The sequence below is a fragment of the Entelurus aequoreus genome, linkage group LG07 (assembly GCF_033978785.1).
Source record: "Entelurus aequoreus isolate RoL-2023_Sb linkage group LG07, RoL_Eaeq_v1.1, whole genome shotgun sequence".
NCBI classification, from domain to species: Eukaryota; Metazoa; Chordata; class Actinopteri; order Syngnathiformes; family Syngnathidae; genus Entelurus; species Entelurus aequoreus.
In genome coordinates this window covers 32104644-32129744 of record NC_084737.1, presented here as the reverse complement: position 1 = coordinate 32129744, position 25101 = coordinate 32104644, and the positions used below count along the sequence as shown (strand labels likewise).

At 38.4% G+C, this 25101-nt stretch overlaps 1 protein-coding gene across 1 annotated transcript in view; it reads left to right on the top strand.

Annotated features, from left to right (window-relative positions):
- The first annotated feature begins 363 nt into the window (after window positions 1-363).
- Window positions 364-25101, top strand: part of LOC133653681 (protein kinase C and casein kinase substrate in neurons protein 1-like) — a 54191-nt gene continuing 29453 nt past the window's right edge. Inside the window, exons 1-2 of the mRNA XM_062053233.1 lie at window positions 364-692; window positions 8691-8761. The gene's annotated coding sequence lies outside the window, so the exon portion shown is untranslated. The remainder of the gene's footprint in view (window positions 693-8690; window positions 8762-25101) is intronic.

Below are 25101 nucleotides of genomic sequence, written 5' to 3'. Positions count from 1 at the left end.
CCAAGCAAAAGGGCGTTTTTTTGGTGTTGATTCCTTTCTCATGCAAGTATTTCCTCATCTCCTTGTCTTGGTGGGGACGTTTGCAGCTTTTCCACGTCATACATGCTTCCCCAGAGAGGGGGGGTCTTCGCATAAGTGATTGCCTCCCCCCATAGTGTGGCATGCGTGTGGACATGATTGACAAGTATAGGTGACGCCCCCTCTTCCCATCAGCTTTCCTATTGGTTTTAAAAGTGGAAGCCACAATTGGGGCTCTCCTTATGATTGAAACTCCCATTTTATCTACTGTAAATTATGGGAACATATCCTAAATCCCCATACGGATGATTTAAAGAAAAACACACAGGGGACTGCAGCCTCATACTGATCTCAGTTACATATAGACAGTCATTGGGAATAGTTCAATTCTTGAAAACAAATTGTTGTTTGCACTCAGCTTCTTCCACCCCTGCAGCCAGTTTGTGTGGTCCATCGAGAGGAAAGCAAGGGGCCATCCTCCCACGTCGCGCCTGTGCTGTGCTGTGCTGTGGCAGTGCTGTGGAGCTCCCCCTTGCTGCGTGCATCGTGATCAGGCTGCAGTCTTGTGGAGGACGCAGGGTCACCTTCTGTCACCGCAAGGGGAAATACTGAATCATTCGCAGCCAAGACTGGGGGCTGGACGCTGGTGCACCTCAGCTGCAGCGCATATCTTGGTAAGTGAGTGCACCACTTTCTGGTTGTTTTTTTAAATGCACAATTGCGCACAATGATGGCTGAATTAGCATCCGTTTTAAAGCAACGAGCGAAGGTTGAAGAGAAGAATCTAACGGGCATCCTTTGCCAACGCGATGCTGCGGCCAGAATGCACGCATGCTTCTAAATTATGCATGCGTCATTTTCTACGCTGTTTTCAGGGGAAGCATCGTGCGTCATTTCGAGTTATTGTTGCAGAATTCGGTCGTTTAAGAAAAGGCATGCAGGCATTTTGCATTGAATTAAGTGTTGTTGTTTTTGTGTGTGGCAGTACAGAAAAACAACATCTATATGACCACATTTGTCCTGCAAATATACATTAGTTGCCGTGTTATTAGTGGATAATGGTGGCCATGTCCATGCCTCGAATGGACGCCGAAATCTGTGGGGGTTTTTTAAAAGTAGTGTCGAATCGCTCTCTGCGTTATTTTTCCTCCGTCTGTGCCGTTATGTAATTGGTTGTCACAGCTCAGCGAGGAGCCATCTCTCGCGTCATTGTTTTTGTCTCCCCCATGGCCAACGAGCAGCACCACCAGAGGAGGCACATTCTGCATTTGCAGTGCGTGTGTGCTCTCCTAAATCAAGAAAGCTCAATATGCAACCGCATGGGAGAAATGTGTTTCAACGATGCGGTGTTTCCAAGGGGGCCTCCGCACCACGCACAGTGTCTCCCGGGTCGGCTTGTGGGCCTTTTAATCGCGTTGTTCCCCATTAAGTCCCGGTCGTTTTTCAAAGTGTGACGCAGTAAATGACGGCAAGGTCGATTGCTACGGAGCTGTCCGACGTGCTGAATGTTCCGTTTGCCCTGGGTGGGTGTCTCTGCCAAGAGCCAAGGTGCTCTTAAAGAGGGAAGGGATGGGGATGATGATACCATCAGGGAGGGTAATTCAATCGTATAGCAGAAGGAAGAATGATTGAGCACTTTCTATTTATTAGCAATCCCTTAAGTCCGGAGTGTCAAACGTACGGCCCGAGGGCCGGATCAAGCCCGCGAACAAGTTTTACCACCACCATGCTTGACGGTAGGTGTGGTGTTCCTGGGATTAAAGGCCTCACCTTTTCTCCTCCAAACATATTGCTGGGTATTGTGGCCAAACAGCTCAATTTGTGTTTCATCTGACATCACATGGACACAAATACTTGTAAAGAACATAATGTCATGGCTGTCTTGAGTTTTCAATCTTTTCTACAACTCTTATTTTTTGTTAGAGTGATTGGAGCACATCCTTGTTGGTCACAAAAAACATTCATGAAGTTTGGTTATTTTATGAATTTATTATTGGTCTACTGAAAATGTGACCAAATCTGCTGGGTTAAAAGTATACATACAGCAATGTTAATATTTGGTTACATGTCCCTTGGCAAGTTTCACTGCAATAAGGCGCTTTTGTTAGCCATCCACAAGCTTCTGGCAAGCTTCTGGTTGAATTTTTGACCACTCCGCTTGACAAAATTGGTGCAGTTTAGCTAAATTGGTTGTTTTTCTGACATGGACTTGTTTGTTCAGCATTGACCACACGTTTAAGTCAGGACTTTGGGAAAGCCATTCTAAAACCTTAATTCTAGCCTGATTTAGCCATTCCTTTACCACTTTTGACGTGTGTTTGGGGTCATTGTCCTGTCCATTTAGTCTCTGTAAAGCACCAGTTCCATTGGCAGCAAAACGGACACACAGCATAATACTACCACCACCATGCTTGATGGTAGGAATGGTGTTCCTGGGGTTAAAGGCCTCACCTTTTCTCCTCCAAACATATTGCTGGGTATTGTGGCCAAACAACTAAATTTGTGTTCCATCTGACATCACATGGACAAAGATAAGACCTTCTGGAGGAAAGTTCTGTGGTCAGATGAAACAAAATTGAGCTGTTTGGCCACAATACCCAGCAATATGATTCGGTATTCGGTTGCCGATACGATTCAGGGACGATGCAATGTAAAATGATTCGGTGAGTAACTTGAATGAGTAATTCATTGATTGAGTAACTTTTTAGCAAATAAATAAATAAAATCTACCAGTGTGACTGTGAAATAAATACTGGATACTGAACAATGCAGGTGAAGATTCCTATATTCCTGTTATTTCATGTAAGGGAATTATGTATAAATGAGTTATGGATACAAACAAGCATGTAAACAACAATTAATGGCCAATACATTCACGTCTCATTTGAGAAAAGTGCAACCAACACTTTAGGTGGAATTACCAAGAGGAAACCTTTTCTGCTCACATTTTCAACATTCAAGCAATTTTCAATAAAGGTACAGTAACCAACATTTTAACAGTAGATTACCTGCTAAATAAAGTTCTCCGACTTGGCCATACAGTATCTGTTCTCCGCCCTGGCGTCGTCGATGACAGACAGCATCCCAGTTGTGCAGAAGCATGTAGACCCCCTCATCCCTGTTGATGGTGTTGGCTCCATACTTCCTAATTTCCATAGCCTCTTTGAGCCATCTCTATTTATTTATTTCTGATGAAATTATTTCTCATTGGCTGCCAGTTGCATGCTGTGGTGTTCCCGAAAACGCTGCGTCACCGCCGTAACTTGCTCTGCTGTCGCATCTTTTGTGGTTTAAAGTTGTGTAGCATCTTATGTCTTTGTTGTGGCTTTTGCAATTGTGCTGTAGCTGAACGTTTTTAAGTTGTAATTTGTGATATTGTCTTGTGGTGTTTGTGTTTGTTATGACCTTTTGGTACCCGCCATTTTTGTTTTGACGACGCCAGCAAGTAGACTAAACATTTCATGTCCTTTCATTAAAATTGCTAAGCTTCATATACAGTCTGCCGTTCTTAAATCCATAGTGTTCCTTTTTCTAGTATTGATAAGATTTATTGATTCCCTTTTAAAACGATTTTGTATCGATACCTATCTTACGGAAGCAAACTCAACGAATGAACACCACCTACGTCCTGTACTATGACCTCTTTCATCAGTTCAATAGTGTTTATCACCTTGTTTATCAAAGTGCTGGCACTTTTGTTAGATCCAAAAATGCATGGATGACGGCTGTGTTGAGCGATCAATCGAAAAATAATAAAAAGCAGCATACAGACCTTCAAACCAACGTCAAACTGCTTTGTCAGGTTTTTTTTTCTACTAAAAACTGTTCTTTAAAATACACAACTGGTTGTGTAGTAACACGACAGGCCGTCATGTGTCGCTAAGCGTGAAAACTGCCATAAGAGCAGCAGAAGAAGTAGTCATGTCATGTGACACTGTCCCAGCAAGTCTGCTAGAGAGAAGCGCCAAAACACTGAGCCGTCAGTACAATGCAAGCCGGGGCCGGCCTGTCGCAAAAACACTATGTGGATGTTTAGGGCCAGAACTACCATGAGGGCCACATAATTGTGGATTTGAAGATGTTTTTCTTTCATTTAAATCCATCAGTTATAAAGACAACATCATTAAAGGTCAGATCAAATATATTTTCCTGTCAAAGTTCAATATTAAGGTTTGGTTGAATCAAATTAGGAATCTGTAACACAACCTACACCCCTTGCAAAACTGCAAATTGGTTAATTCCTTCTTGTAGTGACAAACCAAGCATAGAACACTTCACTGTTCACTCAACACATACGTCATAACGTCATCAAAGCTCAGGTTTAAGCATTCTCACACACCGCCAAGAAAAGTGAAAATATGATCAATCTTTTTATAGCAGCATTGAACAAAGTTATGTTCAAGTTTCACTTTTGCACCTCTTACCATGTAACTGTGATACATTCAAGGAACCTTGGTAGGGGATGCTTAACCCCCACTAGATGCACCAATAATTATAATTATAATAATGATGCATTACAATGATTATTTGTATTCATTAATATTTACCGTACATTAATGACATATTTAGAAAAGACTCAATTCAGTTTTTTTTCCATACAAAATCTTGGAGACATTACAAGCTACATGCAAAAAAAAGATTTCTGCATGTGTTTTAAAAAGCTAGTTTTACCCAAATGAAGTCATTAATTCATTTTTAGTACATGTAAACATGAGTGTGTGTGTGTGTGTGTGTGTGTGTGTGTGTGTGTGTGTGTGTGTGTGTGTGTGTGTGTGTGTGTGTGTATATGTGTGATTGATGACTAGACTGAAGGTATAGGGTGAGGTTGGATGAACAAAAGAAAGACTCAAGACTACTTATGAACTTCCGACGTTAAGTGCCGCCTTAAAGCAGCTATCCTTAACAGATTGCCCCAAATTATGAAAAAGATGGAAGTTAAAACTGTAATTGTATTGTAAAAAATACAATTTTTATAAGGTAAAAGTTACTTTCTACAGTTCTCTACATCAGAGTATTAAAAGTATTTTCCTTGCAAGAAATACCAAGGTTTTTGTCTCTTTTTTAAGGAAAATTTGACTTTTTTTTCTTCTGGCATTCATTTTTATTTTAGCTTATGTGTTTTCATTCCCGTTGTTTCAACAAACACCCCTTAATTGTTGATTTGTGTACAATTGTACAAATATCTAGAGAATAAACTGAGTTGAAAGTGGAATAATTGTTCATTAACTGAAATGGAAATAGAGGATTCAATTAATCGTGATTTAGAGGTTTGTCACAATTGCCCAGCCCTACTGTGTGGTTCCACGACTTTGGGCCTGATTTACTAAAATCCAAATACCACGTGCTAGACAGCGTCTGCAAAAAAAAAATAGTGTGACCATGAGTGGGTGTGTTGCGTGTGATTTACTAACCTTGCGTGTGCAATTGAAAAACAGTGCAGACCGCCTTATTTAAATGAGGATTTTGCATGCATACGAGGCTTTTACCACGGAGACGATCATTTTCTCCACATTCATGTTATCATATTCCTAAACCTACTATATGTGCGATGTGTTGAGCCAGCAGCACACATCTCTAATCCGTAACACCTTTTCTGAATCGCAATCTAGACAACAGAAAACATAAAAAAATAAAAACATATATGTTGTTGTCTTACTTAAGGATTATGATAGGCAAAATTCCCCCCAAAAGTGCAGTTCCTGTCCTGGTTTCTCACCAGATAACACTGCCCTAGAATTGAATGGCTGATGCAGAACTTTGACAGACTCAAGATGGTGCCTCAAGGGACAGCGTAGTGACTACAGTACACCGAAGCATAAACTTGTTGTAGCCAAACACAGAGGGATGAAAGAGCCAGAGGTTGCAGACCCCTGGGCTGCTCAACTTACAGTAGCTGTGTGGTGCGTTCAGTGACACTAAGGAAACAGGGACTCTAAGGCTCCTGCATTGACTTTGATTGGACCATTACGGTATCTACAACTTTGTTTGGCTCTGTGGTGGATTATTTTGCACCAGTACTCCATAAAAAAAGCCCAGACACTGAGTCACCAAGTGATAATATTAAATCTATGAATTTTTTAGTGAAAACTTTCACCTGAAACCGAATCATACTAAAATCGGGGCATATGAAAACTGAGGTATACCACTGTAATTCAAAACCCCCAACCAATCACCATTGGAATCTACAAAACTGGGTGTTGCAAACCACACTAATGACACCTGAACTCACCATGTTTCCTACAAACATGCTTATGGAAAGTCATCCCATGCACAGTAAGAATATATAAGGAGTGTTCTTCTTTTTCTTTCTTTGAACGCAAAATACCTTATTATTTCAATGGTGGATGTTGTCTACAATGCTTGGCTTGTTTACCTGTCAATAAAATAAGCCTTTTTTCATTGCCACCGTTTGGTTTGCGCAATTGTCTTTTGTCAGCAAATGCTCATTGCTTCCACTGCAGCTCATCCAGCTCACATGGTTGCCACTCTGGTTTTAGTTTGTTTTTTAATCCCCCTCCTCGTCTTTCTTCACTCTCCATAATAACTGATGAGGGATTAGTTAACAGGAGCGGTTCAAGTTACCGTACTCGAGTTACCTATTTTAGTCTTTAATGCAGATAGATTAATGATATAATTCAGCATATGTAAATTATGATCATCCGAATGGGTTTTGATCAGATATTCCTGTCGGTCACAATACTGTTTCCTTGTGACCTTTATGTTGTTTTTCGTTTGTGTGTGGGCCGGAAGACAAAGTGCTTTTTTCCCCTCCCCCAAATCCCCTGCAATACATTGATTTGACGAGTGTGGTTCCCCTGTTAGAGGTGGAAATAGCTGTGTCTGATAGGGTGTGAAAACAGAGGGAATGTAAGAATGGAGAGCCCACATGGGAGAAGACACCATCCTTGGTGGAAGATTTATGACATCGGAGATAATCAAAAGTGCCCACGTTCAATATTTTTACTCTGAACATGTGAGATAAACATGTTGAATATTATTCATTTAAATGGTGTCTTTGGTCCCGTATGATATGAGACTCATCAACAACATTTAGTGTGGTTTGAGATGTCAGCTTCAATTTATTGTTTATTTGCATGAAGCTGTGGTTGGAGTTCTGCACCAAACAAAACCGTTTTAAAATCATTAAATGAATAATACCAGCAGGGTAAAGTGACTCAGCATCTTAGGATGTATTTGTGCTACAATCAGTTTAAATGTGGATCTCAGAAATCTCACACTGACAGCCCGGAAGTCATTCTGTCCATCCGTCATTTATCATTGCTTAACCTTCTGCAAAGAACATTTGTCGCAGCACACATTATAAAGGCAACATCACAGGTGCGTTAATGTTTGACAGTGGTCTCTTGTGAAATACATCATGGTGGCAAGATGATAAAGTCATTGATGTTCAACTTTTCTGTAGACAATATTAAAAAAATAGTTAATTTTGGTTAAAAGTGTCTATGTTGTTGATATGTTGATATTTTAAAATGGGGTTTGCAGTATTGACACAAAGTTGACACATTTTGAATTCTTGAATACAACCCAAGTATTTCTAACAAGCATCCTGCCAACAGTCCATTTTACATCACTTTTGTATTTTGTTTACTGGAGTTACCTTTTATTTTATTTTTATTTTTTTTAATATTCTCCTAATAATTTTTGTTTCGTCGAAATGTTCAAAACAAAGACCGTATCGTACTAAAACTTTATACATTTTTGTGGAGATGCCGCATGTTGGTGTGATGATCCCAGGATGCAGAGAAGGTAGGTGAAGTGCAAGCAAGAGGTTCTTTTACTAGGTACTAGCCAGCATAAAAGTAATTCAGGTCTAACAGAAACTCAGAAATTAACAGAGAACTTCGGCATACAGAATATAATAAAAAAGCCCTGAAGGAGGGAACAAGGTGGAACCAAATATAACTAATTACCAATGGAATAAGTTTGCTGGCAGGACAAGAAACAGAAAGTAAATGCGTTGCAAAACACAGAGACCAAACAGGAAATACTCCCAAAAACTAAAATACCAGGACAGGGAATAATATAAACAGGAAAATAAAGAACAAAGTCATGTGGGATCAAGATAATTTTCCAATAAGAGATAAAGCAAATCCAATGCATTCAAAATATGAACACAAAACACATTTTATAGAGAATAATTATAGTTTTACATGTGGAAAAAATACTAAATGAATGAAATGCTAAATTACCTTTATTTGAAGACTCTTGTTGGCGAAGATGGCGATGAGCGGAGAGGGTGAAGGAGAGGGAGAGCCACACAAACACCATCGCCGTACTTTGCTGTCATCTGTCTTAAATTCAACAGTGTTTGAACAAAGTTCTGGCACATGGGGGCTTAGTTGGAAGTCGTATACAAAAAAAAATAAAGTCACCAATGCGTGGGATACAACGGCAAATGGACTAGTTTGTGCAATGTTTGGCTGTATAACTGATACGCGAGATGATGTACGAAAACCGGAACAACTTTTTTGTCGAAAATGTGGGCCGTACCAAAATGGAAATAGCACTGTAGATCCAAATCGTTATCTTCCATTTACTTATCACAGAAACAAGAACATAATTATATTTTACTCCTTCTAAAAAGGACCATGTTGGGTCAGTTTGACATACAGAAGAAACAGATTAAACTTTTCTTTCTGTTGTGTCCACAGGAGATCTCCTGCAGGTGACTGACTGTTATATCTACATTTTATGGGACCCTGATCTCCTACTGGTGGAGAAGGTACGCTCTACTCCTAAATATCCCAGTTTATTGCACTGTTCCACACAAAGTTGTGTTTCAGGTGCATGATGCCCTGAATCACACATCAATTTGAAGAATTACATAATCAATAATATTTTTGATTCTAATGATTTTGATATTTAATTAATGTGCCTCTCAATGTGTAAGACACAGTACCAGTATGTCAGTTACCTGTTTGGTACAAGCCACTTTTCCCTAGGAATGGATATTGATTTTTTTTTTTAAATCCAAAAAGTGACATGTTTTCCTTTGCTAAGCTTTAAAAACCCTCATTGTTGGACACAATAAATGGGGATTTTTGGTTTCTAGGTCACATATGAACAAGTGCTTGTGAAGAACGGCACCAAACTAGCATGAAGCCACATATGCTGTATTTACATACATTTACTGTATCAACCAAGAGAAAAAAATCTAGATTATTTGGGAGGTTTTTCTGTAGTGATTAATTAGTCTGGCTTTTAAGGAAGCCTTCTTTTTACTTTTTTAAACCTTCACCAAGAATCACAATTGGTGACACATGTAGTCCTGAGTAAAAAAAATTTGTTAATGCTCTCAAAAATAAAGGTACCAGCATGTACCAAAAAGGGTACAATGCTTAAATATATATATATATATATATATATATATATATATATATATATATATATATATATATATATATATATATATATATATATATATATATATATATATATATATTACCATTCAAAAGTTTGGGGTCACATTGAAATGTCCTTATTTTTGAAGGAAAAGCACTGTACTTTTCAATGAAGATAACTTTAAACTAGTCTTAACTTTAAAGAAATACACTCTATACATTGCTAATGTGGTAAATGACTATTCTAGCTGCAAATGTCTGGTTTTTGGTGCAATATCTACATAGGTGTATAGAGGCCCATTTCCAGCAACTATCCCTCCAGTGTTCTAATGGTACAATGTGTTTGCTCATTGGCTCAGAAGGCTAATTGATGATTAGAAAACCCTTGTGCAATCATGTTCACACATCTGAAAACAGTTTAGCTCGTTAAAGAAGCTACAAAACTGACCTTCCTTTGAGCAGATTGAGTTTCTGGAGCGTCACATTTGTGGGGTCAATTAAACGCTCAAAATGGCCAGAAAAAGAGAACTTTCATCTGAAACTCGACAGTCTATTCTTGTTCTTAGAAATGAAGGCTATTCCACAAAATTGTTTGGGTGACCCCAAACTTTTGAACGGTAGTGTATGTATGTATATATATGTATATACATATACTGTATATGTATAGATATACATATATAAACATATATGTATATACCGTAGTTTTCGGACTATAAGTCGCTCCGGAGTATAAGTCGCACCGGCCGAAAATGCATAATAAAGAAGGGAAAAAACATATATAAGTCGCACACGAGTATAAGTCGCATTTTTTGGGGACATTTATTTGATAAAACCCAACACCAAGAATAGACATTTGAAAGGCAATTTAAAATAAATAAAGAATAGTGAACAACAGGCTGAATAAGTGTACGTTATATGAGGCATAAATAACCAACTGATAACGTGCCTGGTATGTTAACGTAACATATTATGGTAAGAGTCATTCAAATAACTATAACATATAGAACATGCTATACGTTTACCAAACAATCTGTTACTCCTAATCGCTAAATCCGCTGAAAAAGAATTCCACCTGAGAAGCTTAAAAAATGTGTCTCCTCCCAAACGTTTACTGAGTGTTGTTAAAAGGAAAGGCCATGTAACACAGTGGTGGACATGCTCTTTCCCAACTACTTTGGCACGTGTTGCAGCCATGAAATTCTAAGTTAATTATTATTTGCAAAAAAAAAAAAAAGTTTATGAGTTTGAACATCAAATATCTTGTCTTTGTAGTCCATTCAATTGAATATGGGTTGAAAAGGATTTGCAAAATATTGTATTCCGTTTATATTTACATCCAAAACAATTACCCAACTCATATGGAAACGGGATTTGTAAAACGAAACAGATTACCATGAATTTTTAATAGATTCCTGGTAATAAACGTTCCTGGGAATATTGGTGAAAAATGTCTGTATTTGCCACCCTAGTATTTCCTCATTAGTATTATTGTATTGCTCCACAGTCTCTAGAACACCACATGTATACTCACGGCCATCCCTTGTTAATGAGGACCCTACATATATTGGATTTTTTAAAATTGGGCTTCAACGCACAGTGTGTGATCTGCATATAAGGGACGGCGCTGTGTATACTCTTAATTTTATTTTGCCCAAGTATTATTTCTGCTACCTATGTAGATGAAAAAGTATGTTTATGATATTATTATCTATTTTATATGTAGTAGTTGGATCACTGATTTCTCCTCAGCATGTGGCTTGTTTATTCCTTCTGACTTATTTATTGGTTTTCCATTCTATTCGTAGGAATCACCTGCAATATTTTGGCCAATACCTACAGTATACTTCGCTTTTAATGCCCAATGCTCAATGGCTAAACACAATTAATAGATCAGATCCTGTTAGGAAAGTTTTCATCTACTTACTACTGTTGTACTGGGACACATCTGATGATGTTTTTCCTCCTTTTTAAGTTATGTTAAGTCCAACGAGTTGTTGTTCTATCACCTGAGTCGAATTGGTTTCTCCAGCCAGTGAAGAGTGTCCCGCATAAGAATGACTAGATGAGTCATGAATTCAAGTAAATGTTCAAAACTGCTATATGTCACCTATGGGTGGCTATAGGTCAGGGGTGTCCAAACGTTTTCCACTGAGGGCCGCACACGGAAAAATTAAAGCATGTGGGGGCCATTTTGATATTTTTCATTTTCAAACCATAACAAAATATATGTTTTTTTATTCATTTTACCTTTAGGGTTAACGGGGACCATAAAGGGTCTCAGTCATTAAAATGTTAAAAATAAGTCAGATTATTATATGTTTTTAATTATTTAGCACTTACAGTAAATCTCTATATCAACTTCAAGTTGATATAAAGTAATACAAATTAAAAAAAATGTTTTATGGCTTTTCTGTCAAAAACAACTTAGTTTTTTTATAGTAAAACTGAAATACGCAGTATTTAGTAATTAGAGTCTTAAAAGATCAATAATGCAGGGCACCATTGATTTTAATTATTTCATATTTTTGAGTAATCACAGTGGGGAAAAGATAAATAAAAAATCACTAAATATATTTGGGATCCAAAAGGTGCCCCACTCATAAAGTGATACATTTTTATTAGGTTTTTCTTTTACTTTCAACACTTAAATTACGAGATCAACTTCAGATATATCTGTCGATTTTATGCTGGAACTATTATTTTGTTTGTTTTATGCGCTTTTGTCAAAGAAAACTTTGATAGTTTTATATGGCTACTACACAATATATGCAATATTTACCACATAAAACATTTTTAAGTGAAATATTTGAAGTAATTGGAGCCCTGAAAATAATTCATTATAACATGGATTTTTTGTCATTATTTTTTTTTTTTTGAGCAATGGCAAAAAAAGAAAAATGAAGAAAGACAAAAGAAAAAAAACAGCCTGCATGGCAGCTTTTGTGTCAACATTGCAACTTTTTCTCGTTAGATTTCACCTCATTCCACTTTTTTTAATGTTCTTTTTTATTTTTACAATAGTATTTCCAGAATGTGTGGCGGGCCGGTAAACAATTAGCTGCGGGCCGCAAATGGCCCCCGGGCCGCACTTTGGACACCCCTGCTATAGGTGTTTGTGTATGAACGAGCTCTAAGCATTATATCCCACCAGGAAGAGGGTGGGATATAATCTATGCCCCACTAATACATGCACACACACGCACATTCACACATACTCACATACACACAGAGTAAAACATTATGTTGGAAAAGCGTATGATTTTACTCACCCGCTCAACAGAATAATATAACATAGTATGCAATTATAAACCCTTACGCGCTCAAATATCTTTTTGTGTATGTGCACATAGTACGGGCATGCACGTTTGAGCGAAACATCTTATTTGGCCCGAACAGCAATTGTTATTGTGACAAATCTACACATTTATTTGTTACATCTGTTCTCCTAAACCACCATTGGTAACATGCTAGGGGTTGGTGGTGTTCCAGTATTTTTTTTTCATTAAAAAAATAATTTTGTGTGACATACAGCAGCTTTTAGTGACAGATGCTCTGTAGTGCCTGCGATATTATTTCCAGTGCAGGAAAGCAGAGAGGAAGAGAAAAGTGATTATATGATATATTTAGTTATGATTGAGTTAAGATGTCCGGAGGGTTAAATAATTGGTTTTTATGTGATGCATCAGCCAAATGAGTTTCAGTTGAAACGGGCATTTCTATATTTAGATCAGTAAACAAGGTCACTAATTGTGTGTAAGTTCTTCCTAATGTTGTCTCTCCTTGTTAGCAGCATTATAAGGATACACATGCATCTGTTGGTAGTCACTGTTCAAGGACATTCCTTCCATTCCATTCCATTAGTTTTTTTTCCAGTGTTGACTAAAATTGTACCGCACACATTCTACCCTTTTAGTATACGTAATTCATTTTGATATTAGGAGAATCTCTATGGCAAAAGCCTTTTAAATCCCACCAAGTGACTGAATTAAAGGGGAACTGCACTTTTTTTTGGAATGTTGCTTATCCTTCACAATTCTTATGCATTCTAACTAGTAAATAAATACAACCAAAAGTCAGCTTGCAATAGAGCCTATGGTAGTCGCTTTCAAGCACTTAAAAAAATATTCCAAACACTTCCATCAAGGTTTCATATACACGCTTTCAGTTCATATGTAATGTAGTACCAGGCACATTCATATTAACATGTAATATTTACGTATTTCGTTCATTTTAATCATATGGTGGTGCATTCATTTCACAAACGTATCACTACATTGGTTTTTTTGTTCAACGGCATTACTCATTACTGCCCACTGCAGACTTTCATGAGAGCCAACAAACATAATAAAACATCACTTACTGTACAATGTCTGCTGTCACTTTGACGCGGACTGATAAAATGTTGATATATTCCCGTTTAAATGAAGAATGACTCATAATGCTTGCAAAGTAAAAAAGGGTGTGGAATCAAGTGTATTCTTGTGCCTTTCTCGCCATATTCGGGTCTTAAATGAATGCCAAAATTGACTTTTTGGATTATCTTTTAATCCTTCTACCATCAAGGTGAGAAACATAATTTATAATGTAGGATACACTTTCACAAGCTCCAAGGCGAGAAAGCAGCTCACCAGCCGATGATGTCAATATAGCTGCACAAACTAGTTAGCTCTCTGTGATCACGGCGCCGCTATGAATAGTTAATCTGCTTATAGCTAGTTAATGTATAGTTATAGTTATAGTTATAGTTATAGTTATAGTTAGTGCTTATACTAACAATATCACTAATACTTGGTTAAAATTCAGGTCACAAATTTAAATGGCGTATTGTTGGCTGGTTAGAGAGCTTTATGGGCGAATAGAGGACCTCCCATTGACTACATCGTAAGCGGACTTTTGTTTACGTTTATTTACGAGTTAGAATGCATTAAAAAATCACATCTGTCTTCTTGTCTCTCATAATGATTGTGAACGATAGGCAAAATTCCAAAAAAGTGCAGTTCCCCTTTAACCTAAATCTGCATTAAAAAATGTTTTATTCTCAGACAACCAAACCATATAAATCAAATCTGTGATGTATTAACTCCATCTTCCAGACTCCTCTAAAACCTTCACAGCCGCATTAGAGCGGTGCACTTGAAACTATAAAATCAGAAGTCCATGCAGCCCCCGGTGGCTACAAGACAAGAATACTAAGAGCCAATTTGTTTAAAGAGCGACTTGTTCACAAACTGTGTTGCTTTGTTTGTTTGCTCATTTAGCGACTTCACCTGTGGCTCGATCAAGGTCATGCTCTCTTTCACCACGTCTCATTCCTACATCAGCAGCCATCACGTTTTCCCTTCACCCGCTCTTCTGTCCTTCTCTATTTGCCGCCATTCTGTCTCCCCCACTCTCCTTCGCCTCCCCCCACGCTGTCACTAGGAGGCTGGTGGCAAAAGGTTTGATTGTTACATAAGCACTGCAGCATCGAGCGGGATGCTGGGTGCAATCATGACAGAGTTGCAATTGTGTGTGGATTGTTGACCAAAGCTGCCTTTTGATAATGTACCAAAAAGAAGAAGGCCGAGCAGATGCTAATGCCTGTAATGTGTTTTCGTGTTAAATCTGCCTGCTTGGGCATGCAAAAGCTGCATTGTTATTGAAAGTATAATCCAATGTTAAAATGCTCTGCCGCTTTTATGTTTGTCAGCACAACAGCCCCAATAATTTAGGGGAATATAGTGTTTGAGGTCGGAGTTCAGACTGGTGGATACGTATAAAAGTTATTTATCATTGAATATCAAATAACCTTCAGTTCTGAACAGTCCCATACGACAAAGTTTTCTTCAAAATAATTTATTTTCAGAGAAAGAATTTCTTAATTTTGAATATTTGACCTGAAATATTTTAGGGAAGCATAGGTCAAAAGTTAGTTTGGTAAATATGAACTGTATTTATTTTCAGTACTGTGACAGAAGAACCCTAATGATTTCAAATGATGCCAAAGATATGATAGCGAAGGCAGTTGTGATATGATCGGTTCATGTTCATCGTCACAATTTGTCAACATTATCCAGGAGTTATTTCATATTAATAAAGCCCACCAAAACCATATTGATTAGGATGATTTATGTAACTGTGACGTTAGGTTGGTGGGTTGCTTGGTTTATTTCGAACATGTATACAATTTCAGTATGATACATCACATATTTTAATTTTTCTTTACAACATGTCCAAAAAGAAGTAGGAAGAAGCAGAGCTTATTTAATCCTACCCCTTTTTTTTTTTTTTACCTCATAGCAACTCCAGTACAAACACATGTTCACTTCCTGTTCTTCATTTGTACATCATTTACATCAATTCATTCTGAATACAACAGTTATTTACATACATAGTTAAGTCAGTTATGATTCACATAATGAGATGAGCAATACATTATTTTCAATAATTTCAATACGGTTGTCATAATTCATTGTACTTTGTAAACAATTGTAGTTTGAACAGTTTCTTAAAGTGAATCAAAATTACTGCTTTTTTGATTTCCACTTACTGATATACTAAAGATTTTAATGTGCATACGAATGTTTCAAGTTACATTTTTCTCTAAGGTTATATTTGTCCTTTTTTGTTGAGAAGAATTGTTGTACATTCTTGGGTAGCAGGTTATAGTTTGCTTTGTACATCATTTTAGCTGTTTGCAAATGCACCAAATCATTGAGTGTCAACATTCTTGATTTAATAAATAAAAGGTTGGAATGTTCTCTATATCCAACATTGTGTATTATTTTTGTAACGTTCATCCATCCATTTTCTACCGCTTGTCCCTTATGGGGTCGCGGGGGTGCTGGAGCCTATCCCAGCAAACGGGCGGAAGGAGTTGTTTCCCCATATTTCTACAAAATAACTCAGATATGGTAACACCCGCGAGCAGCAGAGAATATAAAGTGATTTTTGGTCTACAACATATTTTGCTTAATTCAATATTTAAATATTTCTTGCCACTTTATGCTGTATATTTTTATATGAGATTTCTAGGTCATTTTCTCATCTATTATTACACCCAAAAATGTGTTTTCTTTTACTCTTTCAATGTCTACTCCATCTATTTGTATTTGTGTTTGACCTTCCCTTCTATTGTTACATTGGAATGGAATACAATAGAATATACTTTTTTATTATTATTATTGCCTCAGCCTTCCTGGTAAGGTCTAATCTCGAGTACTGGAGAGGAGGGTCTGTCAGATATTGGACCCGTGGACAAGCTCTTTACTCTCGGCAGGATCCTTGAGGATGTATGGCACTTTGCCCAACCAGTCTACATTTGTTTTGTGTACCTGGGGAAGGCATTCCACTGTGTCCCTCGGGAAATCCTTTAGGGAGTGCTCTGGTAGTATGGGGTATTGGACCGCCTGATTTTTGCAGTCCGCTCCTGTGTATGATCGCAGTCAGAGATTGGTCTGCATTGGCAATGCAGACTAAGACTCGTTTCAAGTCCCCTTGTCACTGATTCTGTTCATAACTTTTAAAGACAACATTTCTAGGCGCAGTCAGGTTGTTGAGGGAACCTGTTTGGTGGCTGCAGGATTTGGTTTCTGCTACATGCAGATAATATGGTCATGTTGGGTTCATCAGGCTGTGATTGTCAGTTCTCACTGGATCGGTTTTTAGCCAAGTGTGAAGTAACTGTGATGAGAATCAGCACCTCTAAGTTCAAGTTAATGATTTCCGCCCGGAAAAAGAGTGGCGTGGCATCTCCGGGTTGGTATAAAATCCTGGCCCAATTGGATGAGTTTAAGTACCTTGGGATTTTGTTCACAAGTGAGGGAAGAATGCATTGTGAGATCGACAGGTGGATCGGTGTGGTTTCTGCAGTAATGTGGACTCTGCATTAGTTCCTCGTGGAGAATAAGGAGCTGAGCCAAAAGGCAAAGCTACCAAAGACAAGATAGTGGATACAAGTAGACAAAATCAGTTTCCTCCATTGGGTGATGGGGCTTCCCATTAGCAATCGTGTGGGAAACTTTATCATTCGAGAGGAGCTCATAGAGCCGCTTCTCCTCCACTTCCAGAGGAGCCAGATGAGGTAACCGAGGCATCTGGTTAGGATGTCCATCTGACGCCTCTCTAGGGAGGTGTTAACTGCACATTCAACCGGTAGGAGGCTTCAGGAAAGACCCAGGACACATTAGAGAGGCTATGTCTCTCAACTGGCCTGGTAACATCTCAGCCTCCCCCTGGAGGAGCTCGACGTAGTAGCCGGGGATGGGAAATCCGGGCTTCTCCGCTTTGGTTGCTTTTTCCCACGACTCGACCAAGAATGAATGACGATGAATGGATGGATATAGCCAAAGATGTTTAGCTGGTCTCCATCTGGCATGTTAGAAAAAGTGAAGCAAACAGCAAAGCTATTTACATTTACATGCTTATAGAGTCAGTGGTAGGAATGAATACCTGCTCTACACTTATGTAAACAGTGATAAATGGTGCAGTTTGATTTAAAAGGGACCTATTATGCAAAACCAACTTTTCTTACCTATTCGCACCTGGTTTGTGTATTTGGGATAAGTCCCGAAAATTTTAAATCAAACCATGGGGGCATTGCAGGGATATTTATAAAACAATCTTGCCTTCCTTCATACTTCTCCAAACGAGCCGTTTGGAATATATATCGCATGTGTCACATCTTTCCAATTGTTGACGTTATCAGATATCTCCATACGTGGTAAAGTTTTACCCGAAGAGCTTTACGCGATTCCGCCATTGTAGTTGGACGTTATAGTGAAAAATGTAGCTATTTTTCTCTATCCTTATTTTGTGGGACAGACTGGCTCGTACATGCACATGCATCCTTCACTGTTGCCATTTCTAATACAAAGTAACATATATGTTATGTATTACTGGAGGAGTTGAGACGTCACAGACACAAGGGGGCCGTATAGCTCTATTATTTATTATATATATAGACAATATATATAATAATCAAACAACAATAATATAAACTAAGGAAATGGAGTGTGACTAGATCCAAGGTGTGTGTGTGAGGCTATGTGTGTGATTAGCTGTAGTGTTTTACCAAATGTGTTGGGCGAGAGGAGGAACAAGGCATGAAGGCGGTCCGAGGGGCAGGCAGATGGTCAGGGCGAATGGCAAGGCGTAGGAGGTCTCTGTCCAAGCGGGGGTCGAGGATCGAGGGAGGCAGTACAAAGTCCAGGGAGAGTTGAGGCTCGAAGATGGAGGACACGGGAAGCACTGCGGGAAACACAAAAGGGCATGAGACGCGGGATCAAGGAAGTCACAGGGAGAGATCTAGAATGCGGAGGGAGGCCAGACGCGGGATGCTCACAACGTAACAGGATTAAGTTCCGGCTAGGATCCTTGGGTACACTGGTCTTTATACCGCTCGCCCTCATCAGTCCCAGGTGTGCAGATTGCTAATCGCCCACAGCCTTGTCGGCATGTGGGCGTGACGCGGCCAGCGCAAGCAGGGGCATGTCTCGGCGCGCTGCCAACGGAGGTGCTGGCAGACCATGCTGCCGGAGCAAAGCGGGTTCGGGCCCGCGCCATGACAATATAGTTCTAACTTATATCGGTCAGTTGACGCAAAAATATAACTTGGCTGACAGGGAGAAGACGCAATCGAAGTGGAGGCACATAAATAAACAAAACGGCACATTCTGAAGAGTATGAATACAATTATACTTGATAATATATTTGCAACATATTTTGCTCAAAAAGGTTCATTATGTCTTCTTCTTCATATACTTTTTAAAATTTTCTTTTAATCAGACCATATTTTCGGTATATTACATGGAATCTTTTTTGGTAAAGATTCCATCTAATATACCGAAAATATGGTCTGATTACAAGAACATTTGAAAAAGTATTTGTAATACCGGTATATGCAAATGGACCCAAGTATACCACTCTCGGTAGGAGATGAGTACAATTGGGTATAGACTGTGCAGTGATTTTGTAAATATAATGAGATTTTTAATATAATAATTTGTTGTCTATTGTCCTCTTTATGAAGTGTCTAAAAAGCTAGCTGTCTCACTATTGTTTACTGTGGTAACAAAATGGACATTTTTTTCAAGATACCTTGCCTCTCTCATTGTTGAGAGAAAATTGACTACAATATCTCAGGTACCGGACAACAAGAACCAACTCTCCATCCAGCAGGCTCTTTCCCTCTCAGATTCATGTGACCTGTTGCTAGCCATGACCCTTAAACTTCTTGTTGGGGGCATAATATACATTTTTATATTGTTGATTCATACCAATGATGATGAAGGTCATTTTTTTTAACATACAAATATAAGCTGTTTTGGTTGTGGCTGACTCGGACAGAAAAATGTTAAAACACGATTGATTTAGCAAGAACAAGACGTGAGGAAAATCCTTCACAGGGCACTAAGAATGATGCAGAACCTTGACTCTGCAGCAGAATCACTGGAGGCGTTCAGGAAGAGGTAGCTGAGTCATCCTTTTATGTTTTTCGTTAGAGCTGTGACCCGCATCCAGTACTACATAACACAGGAAAGAGGCTTTTTGATTGAAAGCAATGTCATCCGATACTTAGATATTTTACTCCAGGAAAACAACAATGACACTGACGTCATAAGACAGAAGCTCCCAATGTTTGAAATCTCTATTGATAATAGGTAAGCATGCTAACATGACATACAGCTTCTCTAGATCTAGATCTGCAGATCCCTGTTTCCAAAAGCCAGACACCAAAACTAACATGGGGTGGTTCCGGTATCGTATTTAGCAAATTTAGGAGTGAGAGAAGAGCTGTTCTTGCTCATATTTTGAGCGTGTATCGGACGCCTCTGTCTCTTCGGACGCATCCTCATTCATCCATGCGGACTGGACACTGGCCGAGAGTTGGTGGGCGGCCGAGGATAGAGTTGGCTCTCTTGGTTGCTTTGTTGGGTCTGCTCCTGTCTCTGGCCATGCTCCCCCCATACCAGCAGACGATGGCGTGGAACACCGCAGAGGCCACCACAGTGTATGTGGGTGTTGAAATTATGTATTTGTTTGGTTGCTTGTCTATGTATGGTGCAATCATGTGTACGCAATGTATATTATTGGTTGATTTTTTTTGTTTTTTTGTTGTTGTTTTACTTTTGTGGCTGTGTGTAGAAGTGGCACTGCTGGAGTGGCAGCTGGTTGCATCAGCTCTGCTCTTTTAATGTATGTAATGTCCTTTGTGTTCTTTGATGTTTCCCTCTTACAAATATGTTTATGTGTGCTATGACTATGAGGTTTTCTTTTTCTTGGCCTCAGTCTAGACCCCCTCTACAGGGGCCAAGGCTTACACTGAATTTTGAATTTGCAAACAGCTAAAATTATACACAAAGCAAACTATAATCTGCTACCCAAGAATATACAACAATTCTTCTCAACAAAAGAGGAGAAATATAATCTTAGAGAAAAATGTAATTCAAAACATTTGTACGCATGTACAACACCTAAAACCTTTAGTATATCAGTATGTGAAATTAAATTATGGAATGGATTAAGCAAAGAAATCAAGCAATGTACTAATGTGATCCACTTCAAGAAACGATTCAAATTTAAAGAGTTTACAAAGTACAAAGAAGAAGAACCATGGTAAACATTCTGAATTGATCTCATCCATCCATTCATTTTCAAGATAATCTTACTCATCTCACCATATGAAATATGACTTACTTCACCAAGTAGTATTTATTTATTTATTTATTTTTATTGTTATTACTTATGGAGTATATTGTGAATAAATTGAGAACAGGGAGTGAACAAAAGTTTTAGCAACTGCTATGTAAAGGAAAAGGGGTAGGATTAAATAAGCTCTGCTTCTTCCTACTCCTTTTCCAATATGTTGAATAGAGAAACGGGAAATTGTGATGTATCATGTTGTATGCATGCATGTTCGAAATAAACTCAAACTCAACTAAGGCTGCAGCTAACGATTATTTTTCTATCGATTAATCTACAGATTATTTTTTTGATTAATCGTTTAATCTATAGATTATTTTTTCGATTCATCTATAGATTATTTTTCCTTTTACCGATTATTTTTTTATTCAAAATGAAGATGAAAAAATAAATGTAGGCCAGTTTTTTCAAAAGGCATGGCTTTTATTTACAAAAAAAAAGAAGTATGGCCACTCAGTCAACATTGACAACAACATGACAAAATATTCTGTAACAATGTAAACATTTAAAACTTTTAACATTTAACAAAATTAAAAGTAGCTTATTTGCTTTTTAATGTGCAAATATAAAAGTAAACATCCAGTGCAAAACGTAATATTCTGCAATAGTATAAGCATTTCAAAAGTAAAAGTATTGCTTATTTTGCTTTAAAATGTGCAAAAATAAAGATAAACATCCAATACAAAAAGTGCAAAACGAAATATTCTGTAACAACAGTGTAAACATTTCAACAAAAGTGAAAGTATTGCTTATTTGCTAAAATGTGCAAAAATAAAGATAAACATCCAATACAAAAAAGTGCCAATCTAAATATTCTGGAGCACTGTAAACATTAAGTATTGCTTTTAAAATGTGCAAAATAAACATCCAGTCCAACACAGTACACAATAACCAATTCTACTCATTCCAGTGAGTGACTAACAGTTGTAATGAAGAAAGGTTAGCATGTCTACATGCTCTGGTTCTTTTCTTGTTTACAATATTCCCAGCAGCTGAAAATAGGCGCTCAGAAGGGGTCGATGTGGCTGGAACTGAGAGCTAATTACCGGTAGCCTTCACCTCAAGCCAGGACTGCGAGTGAGCTGAGCTCCAGTTTATATTCCTAGAAGGTCAACGGGCTCATAGTAGGGATGTGCGTATCGATCCTGTGGTATCGATATATCGAAACTCACACGCTACTCATTTGGCATCACTTTTCTGAAAAAAGTATCGATATAAACCAAAAAACGGCGTGTGAGGGGTGCTAGCATCACTTTCAGATGTTTTTGATGACTTACTTAACTTACTATGTGCTGGGACACCCCTGTACCTGGCAGAGTATAGAGCTGGCCCAGTCACGTGACAGGAGACAGCGAATGAGCGTCGTCAACGTGCAACACACACACAGCCAGCCGACAGCGATGCAGCCAGGCATATCCAGTGTTGTCCAATTGTTGACTTAAAACAGGCATTGTTTTTGTTTTTTTTTAGTAATGTTTACTGAATATTTTTGTTTAAATGATTATCCTAAATTCAAATAATTTCCACACGGGGAATTTACTGTTAGTTGAAAATTGCTTGAGTATTTAAAACAAGATAAGAAAGAGATACAATTTGGAGATTCTTCATCTTTGCATTACAGTTTTATTTTTTTCCAAGAAAATCTTGAAATATATGATTGAATGTGATTTTGGTTTTAATCTGTAACATCATTTCTTACATTTCGAAAACATTAGTCTATTTCATATTTCATTAATTGCTAATTATATCACAAACATTAAAAAATAACTGCAGCTTGTTGCGATTCGGATTTGACAGTTAATTGGAAAGCCCTAATATCTAATTATTATTATATATAATATATAATTATTATTACATATAATATTTAATTTATTTTTCATATTTATGTTATTTATTTTAATTTTACTTTTATTATATATTGACTATAATAAATGTGGTATAAATGGTCTGTATTTGTCTTGTGATTTGTCTTAAATAATAACAATAGTAATAATATTTTTGACTGACAAAAATTGCCAATAAGAAATTAATGGTATCGGTATCGATGAAAAGGCAAGATAAAGTATCGGTATCGTATCGAATCCTAAAAGTGTGGTATCGCCCATCCCTAGCTCATAGTGATGTTACTAGTAGTTGACTGGGAGGTGTTTATTATCATTTGGGGAGAGTCCGCTGCCTGATGCTCACCTGCTAAACACCTATCTGCTCCACGCTGAAGCGCTGACTACATGCGCTCTGAATACACACTGCTGATTGGCTGGTAACGTTTTGAATACGCACTGCTGATTGGCTGATAACGCTTTGTATAACGCTTTGTGTGTACCAATCAGATGGTTGTGTGGGTGGGACAATGCTGCGTGCTGAGACAGAGGCAGCCGCAGAAGGAGCGAAGCAGCTTGTTAACACTTTAGCAGCTAAAGTTAGCTTTAGCTTAGAAACTCGTTCGGTACACCCCCGTACCGAACCGAAAGCCCCGTACCGAAACGGTTCAATACAAAACACGTACCGTTACACCCCTAGCAGATACAAATGACACATTCATGTTTTTGTGTAATGATGACAACGTATACTCGCGCGGACGATTGACTAGTTGATGGTTTTCTTTTCAAATGTTCGTTCATAGCCGTTGTGCTGCTATGATAGGCCATTTACGCTCGACACAGTGTGCATACAACAACATTATTAGGCCGTGTATTGAAATACTCCCACACTTTTGACCACTTTTGGCGTGATTTTTCCCCCCTCGCTCGCACAGTCTGCTTTGCGCTCCGCCATGACGGTAGTGTGACGTAAATATGCGACGCGTCGACGCACAAAAACGGCGTCGACGTATTTACGTAACCGATGACGTCGACTACGTCGACGCGTCGTTTCAGCCTTAAACTCAACTCAACTCAACTCTTCCCAATTATAATGTGACTATCCACAATCACCCCTATCCATATATTATTCTGACAATTGTACAGATCACTAATACAGATGTATCCGTATTAATTAAAATGCTAGCACAACAGAGCATAGTCACATGCTTGGCTTAATGACAGAAAAATCTGCACCGGGTAGCTTGTTTCCTGGCAACAACCATGAGATGACTCCCATAGTTGCCCATCTGGCCCACTCCACCATCCTCCCTGAGATTGCGGCACCTTAACTAGGTTCCTCCTCTTGTCCCTCGTCTCGCCTCATGTCGTCTGCCTCCATGCCAGTCTTCCCTCCTTGTCACCACCCGGACGCTGCTGTCTCACACTGTTTGTCTCTGTCACTCTCCCTAAGCCCATGTCTCAATGAAAGACCTCCCTCCGTCTCTCCCCTTGTGTGTACTGTTTTAGCCCTCGGTGGACGCGCAGGATGTGCTCTGCCTAGCAGACGCCACCCACAAAGTGCAAAACAACAGTGCTGCAGCATGATTGATGTTATCGTTTTACATACTACCCCGTCTGAGCTTTCAGTTGTCATAACATCCAGGGGTACTAGTGTGCAGCAGGGTAAAGTTAGTTCATCTCTATGAAATCTTCTTACTCTAACAAGATTACGTGTTTGTTGTGGTTCCCATTGAGTGCTATAAGAGGCTCGTTGCTGGACACTCCGAATGTGTCAGGAACATGTTCTCCGGATTCCTCCTACAGTCCAAAAACATATATGTTTGGAAGACTATAGTTTATAACTAATGCTACTTTACTAATAATACAAACCCCAAAACCAGTGAAGTTGGCACGTTGTGTAAATCCTAAATAAAAACAGAATACAATGAATTGCAAATCCTTTTCAACCTATATTTGATTGAATAGACTGCAAAGACACGATACTAAACGTTCGAACTGGAAAACTGCAAATATTAGCTCATTTGGAATTTGAAACACTAAAACTAAACACAAATCCCCTCCAATCTGCATCATTTATAAGAATATTTTCTTTTGAAAGTAAACAAATGACACAAAATTATGTGCAAAAAGTATTTTTCCACCCTTTTTCATCATTTGAAAGTAATAATACATCAAAATAAGGGCTCTGTTCTATACAAAATGCTTGTATTCCCTAA